Here is an 8,257-nt window from a genome sequence, read left to right on the forward strand (position 1 = left end):
GAGGAGGTACCCCTCCCCATATATCCAGTCGCTTGTTTCCCTAAAAACACCATGCGGAAATCCTTACTAAATGCGATTTTGCCTCTCAATTGCAGGCTCGTGGGGAAATTATCACTACACTGGAGAAAGTGACGCTAACTGCAAATATATTTGCATTTAAAATGTGTTTATATATTCCAGAATGTTTAACTTTCTGCCCCTTCAGTTTACGGCATTAACGTGTCTACATGATAAGAAGTTTCAATTCGGATAAATAGAAAGTAAAAGTGGAGTTCATTGTCAGGACCCAAACATTTGACGGAGAGAGACAGTTACACGTAGAATAACGGTGAACGGAAATGAGGCCTAATGGGCTCCAGTGATTGCTTCCAGTGGCTGCGTGTGGGGATATAATATCATCCCCATTACCGTATCCTTTACGAGTATATTACTTTAAATTTGGGGAAATATATGAACCGACCACTGCTTTTGAATTTTCAATAAGGCATAAAGGAAGCAAACTGTCGATGTTTGCCAAAGTGTTGATAGCGACTCCCCGGCATAACGATGGCCAGTCCCAAGTGTTTATTACTATTATAGGATATTTATATAGCGCACATATCCGCGAATCCAGTACATGCTCAAGGCGCTGGTGTGTTCCCTTGATCAACGGATCTTCTTTTCTGGCATTCATTTAATCTTAACCTACTCAACTCCCTGGGGAGTATTCACCATGCCTCATGCTGCCTGAGTTATCACACAGACTCATCCCTCTCATACTGGTACCCAAATGTAGCTGGGTGGCCTGGGACACATAGTAACAGTTTGTTGTCCAATGATATTGCACGTCACAATACTCCGCAACTATAGTCTGTTTGCGGTGGCACGTACCGATGAATTTCATTTTAAAACAAAAACTAAGCCAAATAAAGTTGAAATCAAGGTTGTGAGGTCCTCATGGTTTTACCTTGCCAATTGGAAATTTAGAAGTCTCAGAATTTTGATTTTTAACTTAGGATAAAGGTTTAACAAACGATCATAGATTGAAATCGTTATTATTGGTTTGTATTGCTACAATGGGGTAATGGCGCAGTAGTTGGAACAGTTGAAACGAAATGCACTTGCGGTACGTGATGAAGGCGACTAACTTAGACCAACCCTACTTGTTATCGGGGTTTCATTTAATGTGCATACCTTGTAATACAAACAAATAAAGCGATTTGAAATTATGATCGTTAGTTAAACAACTTTAATCCTAAGTTGAATAAAATTCTGAGAGTTAAATGTTCAATTGGCTACGTAAAAATTAGCGAGGATTCGCAATCTTAATTTCAATTTATTCGATTTAACTTATTTGGCTTAAAGTGAAATTCATCGGTACGTTTTTCTCTGCAAACAGACTCATATAGGTGTCTGTACGTGTTCGTGTGTCCACCATCTAGTCACCTACCGTCGGATGAGTGGGTTCTTTGGCGCACAGGGTTTGTGTTCTGCACACTAGGGGTTGTGACAACACTGAAAGAGTCTGCACACAAAGTTGACTCTCAAGGTTTTACACCCGGTCACAGGTGGGCTCTCGATCCAGGCACCTAAGCTCGCTGGATCACTAGCCTGGCGCCTTAGAGCAGCTCGCCCACCATGCCCATCTTCAATGCAGAGTGTTTCTGTCCTGCAGCGGTCGCCGGGGGATGGTGTTTGATGGATAGATGGATGCCCATAACTCAACATTGGGAATGAACAACAAGCTACTGGTCGGTCCCTTGTGGATGACTGACTGATGTAAACCGGGAAGGTTATATCCATACCCTACCGACCAGACGTCAAACCAGTCGATTGGCTTATGCGCTCCTGGGTCGACATCATTAACCCACCTCCACGTTTATTAGACACAATGCCTCTGTTCATCATCTATTGCCTCAATGAGATGGAGTAGCCTCACTGGCTGCTGTTGGATTAGGTGCATCATCCACTCGCCATGGAGTCCAACTGGCTTTTCTAGCGCTGAAGCTGGCAACATTTGAAGAGACCTATTTGTTTTGATTGTTGTTATCGGAAACATGCCGTATTTTTCTGTCCCCTTAGCTGTCATGAACCAGTTAATACTCCTACATCACGACCGCAGCGATCGATGCCGCCTGGAGAATGTACACACCGCAACCTTCGCCATTTTGCCAACATCCCGTAAAATCGACGTTTTAATGGAAGTATTGGCATTTTCGTGGCTGGATGCTTTTACGATCTAAACAAGACGGTAGAGATTGCTGCTCTTTTAACGATCGAATTACGTTTTGATTTAAAGCGGCAGCTGTTTGGCGAAATGTTAGATGAATATGGTAGATGGCTTCTAAAGCGTCACCCGCATCGTTTACAACATCCCGTGAAAGCCCTGGCTCGCCTTTTGCATTACAATCTACGATTTGTTACATATTCCAATAAAACACTGTCGCCTTAAGGCTTAAAAGCAGATTCATTCTCCTTCCCAAGTATTCTTTGTCTACAGTTTCAATCCATGTCTATTATTTAACTTTGGCGTCATCGGGAGGAGAATCCAGGGCCCATATCTTGCATATTCCGCTTGGAAGATGAAATGCGTTTTCTCTGGCGGAAGCGTCGTCTATGAATTCACTTCAAACTGTTATTTATGTCTTTCGGTGCCGTTGAAGAATTCCAAGTGAATTGGACCGTGCATTTCCGCAGGTAGAAGCATGCTGTGCTTCCTCTCACTGGTTCTGGGGGCTGGTGAAGCGTTGCATGCCAGAGAAATAATTCTGAAGAAATAGGTATTTTAATATTCCTTCGTGTGTTTATACGTGTTGATTCCAAAATTTGAAATGTAGATGTGCGGGAACCAGTCCATAGCAAGAACTGGGGTGAAACGAAAACAAACAGAATATAATGTGCTTCTGGGCATGCAACAATTGCATTCTAACATTTACGATGTTCACAATCACCACAAATCGAACCAAAGTTCATATACTACAAGTCATTATAGCAATAAAGACCGAGGTGGTAATTTAGCACCTCTTTATGCAATAATCCAGTTCTGTCAGATAATATGTCGGGTATGGTGATCATCACACACAGTGCTGGTCTTCTGGGCCCAGACTTTCGAAGCTCTTTGGCGCTACGGGTATCATTAAGTGCCATCACAACCGACATTAACGCCCGACTATATTGGCGGTGAAGCTTCGAAAATCTAAACTCGTAACTTTGCCAAAATATCACTGCTTTCTATTATGTTCACTGCATCAGCGGTGGAGTATAGCAGATTTCAAAGTCTTTCTAAATATGCCGCTGATCTAAGATTTGCATATAGCAGCGTAAGCTTCTCTCGAGGGTATTACGGGCTGATGTGCACGTTTTGTAGCCGTGTCGCGAGTGAGTAAGCGAGGTGTGACTGCACCACAAAAGGCGTATCATTCATCAATCGCATTCAAATGAAAGTTACAACGTATTTATCTTACCGCACTGTTGGAATGCGCAAAATATTCGTTTGTTTCATTTTGAGAATCTATAAATTCATACCGACTATACTGACATGTACACAAAATGGCGTCTGCCTCTCGACTTTAAAATCAATTGAAACATATTCTGACAAGCTTAAAACTGCTATGAAAATGGTTCGTTATGTTTCCGTTTCGAGTGTGCATACGATTCATTGTTTAAAGCCGAAACTGGTGAAAGTCGAGTAAAAATAAATGCATAGTGAACTCGAAGACATTTCATAAGGATGGGTTTTGAACTCAGGGCACTGCATACGTACTATGTTTGCGGTGGACTTTGTCACAAAGTTGGCGTATGTTTTTTTTTTTTTTTTACACATCAGGAACAGTTCTATGTCCAAAAGGTGTTATCCGGATGTTACCGTAAAGAGCTATCCAAAGGGACCATAACTCTTTTGTGGTTCGCTTGAAATAATGTTCTGGCGGTTGAGGGCACGATGGTCAGTTTAATGCAACGTTTCATTAATTCGATTTCAGACGCTTGATTTAATATTGTAATCTAAATACGTATTTTTAAAATCAATTAAATTATATATGGTAAAGCTTCTGAGAGGCATTATTTAGATATGCATATATATGTTTCAGAAGAGTGATGTGAAGCAGTGCCTTCAGCCATCGTGTCATGATAGAAACGGCCATTGCGTAACTATGATATAATGTTTACGCCCTCAACCAGCTCGTGAAGAATGTATCAGCGGTATGTACCGTCGACTTTAAATCATGTTTGATGAATCAACCCACTACAAATACCGGCTTTCCAGCGAGTCCACTTGAAAAAGGAAGTAAAAGAAGTACCAAGGGTACACTTGGAATTTGCTGGCCACAACTAACAAAGCAAGAGCTTCTATTTTTAAACCAAATTTTCTTGACGTTTGTACAATTTCCTTGAACATTTAACAAACGGGATGTTGAAAGCCTACGTTTGTCTCACCACACGGCGTAGGTCGGCTCCAGGACCAATGCCACTTGTATATATGAATACATGTAAAGAGTTTCTCAAAATGCCAGAATTTGAAGAATGTCATTAGACTTTTCAAACCCTGCCTGGCAAAGACATTTCACTCTTTTGTCCAAACAAATTAGTCAGAGGGGCTGCGACAAAGTCAGACATGTTGACAAACTTTACAGTAGTAACCAGTCATTCCCGGACAACTCCTTTTTTGCTTTGGGACCCTAGGGCCTTTGAAATAGATTCCACCTTCGCTTGTACTGGCGGCACCTGGACATGGCCTATGGCATGACCTACAAACTGTACACTGGGCCTGTAACCAATTCACACTTGCCGACATTCACGGTTGGCTTGGCTTCCAGTGAATCTTTTGAAGGAAGAAGGGCACGGATCAAATCCAGTTCAAGTGTTCCCTCCGATTACCTGATATTATTATTGTATTTGGCGCCCATTTCGGTTGTCAGTCACCTTTTCAGAAAGAAAATCATTTCAGCATTATGTTCCAGAGAACGCAACAAGTCTAACCATAGCGGAAAGATCAAACCACGCACGTTTGAAGGTACTGAGGAGATTTCATTTGGTTTTCCTTCTCTCTCTCAGATTCAAATTCAATATCTTAAAGTCGGAATTCCTCTCCTCTTTCATGGCACGAGTACTGAGTCTGTCTCCACAATCAATGTCCTCAAATCTCCTCCTCCAGCCGGGCTTTGTGACTGTTAGGCTCAATATTATGGAGATTTGATGTGAAGTTTTCTATCATTAGCCAATTCGCCCAGTCCAGACATGTTTCAGGATAGAGACTTGTTCCTTGCATAACAAACGTTGGTAATACAAGGTATTCAACGATACATAGTTTAATAATAAAGGATTGACTGGTAATTGTTGGCGATGCATTCGATTTCGACCCCAGGCCACAATTTCTGTTTGTAATTTGATTTTCCAGGTTGGAAACTAAAAGTAGAGTCAGTCATTAAAGAACTCGAATTGAAACCAAGACGTGTCTGTCCACTGGATTCCACATCCACTGAATCCCCTTCCTTAACTTGTCCATCCTGTAGAACATCCCCGTCTGGTCCGCGTGTGTGATCCAATCCATAATCAGATATTTCCATTCCTTCCTTTCTGTGTCCATCCATTCCATTCCATTCCCTTCTTCCCTCCATTCCATTGTCCATTCTCCCCATACTCAATTCCACTGCATTTCATCTCCATAGGTGTCCATTTTCAGGACTCAGACTCTCACCAACATCTTCCATCGTCTTTAAAGGTTCATTTCCTTCCATTCCATCCTTCTTTCATCCACTGTTCCATTTGGTCCCTGCTTTCCTCAAGACTATTATACATATGAATGGGGTCCCTTCATTTCAAGTCTCTATCCATGGTCCATTCTGTTGTTTGTCCGCTCCATTTCTTCATTCCTTCCATTCCTTCCTCCCATCCATTCCATTCATCCTTCTTTCATAAGATACATATTTAACAAGGATATACTGTGTGGTGTCTCTGTCCACTTTCCGCTGTCTCATTCTATTCCTTTCATGTTCCTTCCTTGTTCCTTGTCCATGTTGTTTGTCCTTCCTGTCTCCATTCCAGCTCCACCTCCATATTCCATCCATTCCATCCATCTTTTTCATTTAAAACAGTGTGTCCATCTCCTTGTCCATCCGTCCTCCATTTCAAATGTTCTTCATTTCTGTCCAGTAAGGCTCCTGTCCTTTCCGTTCTTTTCTTTCTGTTATCTATTCGTGTCTTTCGTGTTCTTCTACTGTGTCCATTCCATTTCTTTCTGCCATGTTTGTCCACCACTTCCATTCCATTATGCTACATTCTCCTTCTGTTGTCCACTTCCACTGCTGTGCTGTGTCTATTTCTGTGTGTCCTTCGTTCCATGTGTGTGTGTCCTGTGTGTGTGTTCTCGGCTGCTTTCTGTGTGTTTCTGTGTGCCGTTCATTTGCTGTGCCTGCGTTCCTCTTTTCACATTGTAATCACCCTGTATCCATTCCATTTCTTTCATTCTTTCTTTCTTTCCTGTCTTCATTCTTCCATTATTTTCTACTGTGTCTCCCTTCCTTTCTTTCTACTGTGTCCACCATTCCACTCTTTCTTCCTGTTCCTGCTGTGCTTTCCTTATTTTTCCGTTCATGCTTCATTCTTGTTTCTTCCTTCCTTTGTGTGTCTGTGCAGTTCCATGGTCGTTCCACGTGTGTCCGGTGTGTCCACACTGTGCTCGTGTGGTCCATTTTCCCCGTACATATTTCGTTCCATTCTTGTGTTCCATGTGTCTGTGGGCTATTCCATGTGTCCATGTGTCCTTCGTGTCTATTTCCACTCCATTTCTTCCTACCTGTTTGTCCATATTCCATTTGTGTGTGTGTTCCCTCCATGTGTCCATTCCATTGTGTGTGTGTGTGTTGGTCCTGTGTTCCATTTCCTTTTCGTCCGTTCCACTCTGTTCCTTCCATTCCTGTGTTCTGTGTGTGTGTGTTCCATGTGTGTCCATTTGTTCTTCCTGTCCGTTCTGTGTGTTGTGTTCGTCTGTGTGTGTTCTTCTGTCTTCCTGGCCATGTGTTGTGTGTGTTCTTCCTGTGTCCTGTGTGTGTGTGTTCGTACATTCATCCATTTCTTCCTTCATTCTATTTGTGTTCCATTCCATCTTCATTCCTTCCTTCTTCTTTCCTTCCACTATTCCATTCTGTTCTATTTTCCTTCATTCCTTGTCCATATTCCTTCAGTGTTCTCCTTTCTTTTCCTTTCGTCTTCCATCTTTCCTGGTCTCTGTTTTTCTGTGTTCCTTCTGTCTTTGTGTGGCTGTGTGTTGGCTTCCTTCTCCATTTCCATTCTCCATGTTGTGGAGCTGTGATTTCAGCTGCCTCCATCATGGGCCTCACTGGGACTCAAACAGTGGGATGGGAGAGTCCCCCATCATTTCAGAATCATATCCGACCAGCGTAAACGGGCCCTTCGATTTGGGCTGTTGCCATCGTGCACGGCTTTCAGTTCAGCACAAAAGCCATTATGCGTTTAGAACACGCCCAGCGCGTCGGATGTTGCCGTCTTTAAAGGGTCTATTTGAACATGCATTTTCGTTAATGCCGACGTTACCGGGAACCCCATTTCCGTCAAACGCTCAATCGGTCGTCTACTCAATATGTTAATGTTTGCGCTATAGTCCAGACTATCCGTTTGATTGGGCAACCACTGGCAGGTCGAGATACGATGGCGTGGGAAACTTCCGCATAAAACGGACCGCTTGCGGCCCAGGGTGCGTATATCCAACCTCGAAAGCTTACCGGGTTGGGCTGCGGCGGCTTCATTATCACGGCTTTGGCAACCTTCCGGTGAAGAACTGCTTTTCGCCAAATTACGTTTTGCGCCCGCCCGGTCGAGCGTCGAGAACCGTCAGCGGTAGAGTTTGTGATGCATGTTTTCACTTTTATTTCCATCAGGTGGGATGGCGCTGTGAGCAAGTGAGGATACGGGTGATCTTTGCTTCGTAAACGGTCCTAATGCATATGCCGATCCGCAGATGATGATAACCCTAGCCTGGGTTTAATGTTTCGTTGATCAAATTATTTCATTTTCCAGTTTTTCGTCCGGGTGAGGTGTCAGAATGTTGCAAAGTTTATTTTCTGATGCGGTGGTTAACTGCCGGGGTTTTGAACATTTTAAAACCAGTTTGGAACAAGTAAAATGCAGCTACAAATCGATCGGCGGGCGGGATATCTTAAACCGTGGATGCCGTTTAGAAAATAAAAAAGATGAATGGCGTTGGCTTTCTGTAAGGGTCTACATATCTCCGTGCGGTTATTGCTTTATAATCGGTGAAAAT

The 8,257-nt window shown here is 42.9% G+C and overlaps 1 long non-coding RNA gene across 1 annotated transcript in view; it reads left to right on the top strand.

Moving 5' to 3' along the window:
• The window catches only part of LOC124289023, a 28,746-nt gene extending 20,862 nt beyond the window's left edge, over positions 1-7,884 (top strand). The window contains exon 6 of the long non-coding RNA XR_006901569.1: positions 7,875-7,884. This is a non-coding gene — a long non-coding RNA (uncharacterized LOC124289023). The remainder of the gene's footprint in view (positions 1-7,874) is intronic.
• The last annotated feature ends 373 nt before the right edge of the window (positions 7,885-8,257 follow it).

Source organism: Haliotis rubra, unplaced genomic scaffold, assembly GCF_003918875.1.
Source record: "Haliotis rubra isolate DU_JTF1 unplaced genomic scaffold, ASM391887v1 Scf43, whole genome shotgun sequence".
In the NCBI taxonomy this organism is placed as follows: domain Eukaryota; kingdom Metazoa; phylum Mollusca; class Gastropoda; order Lepetellida; family Haliotidae; genus Haliotis; species Haliotis rubra.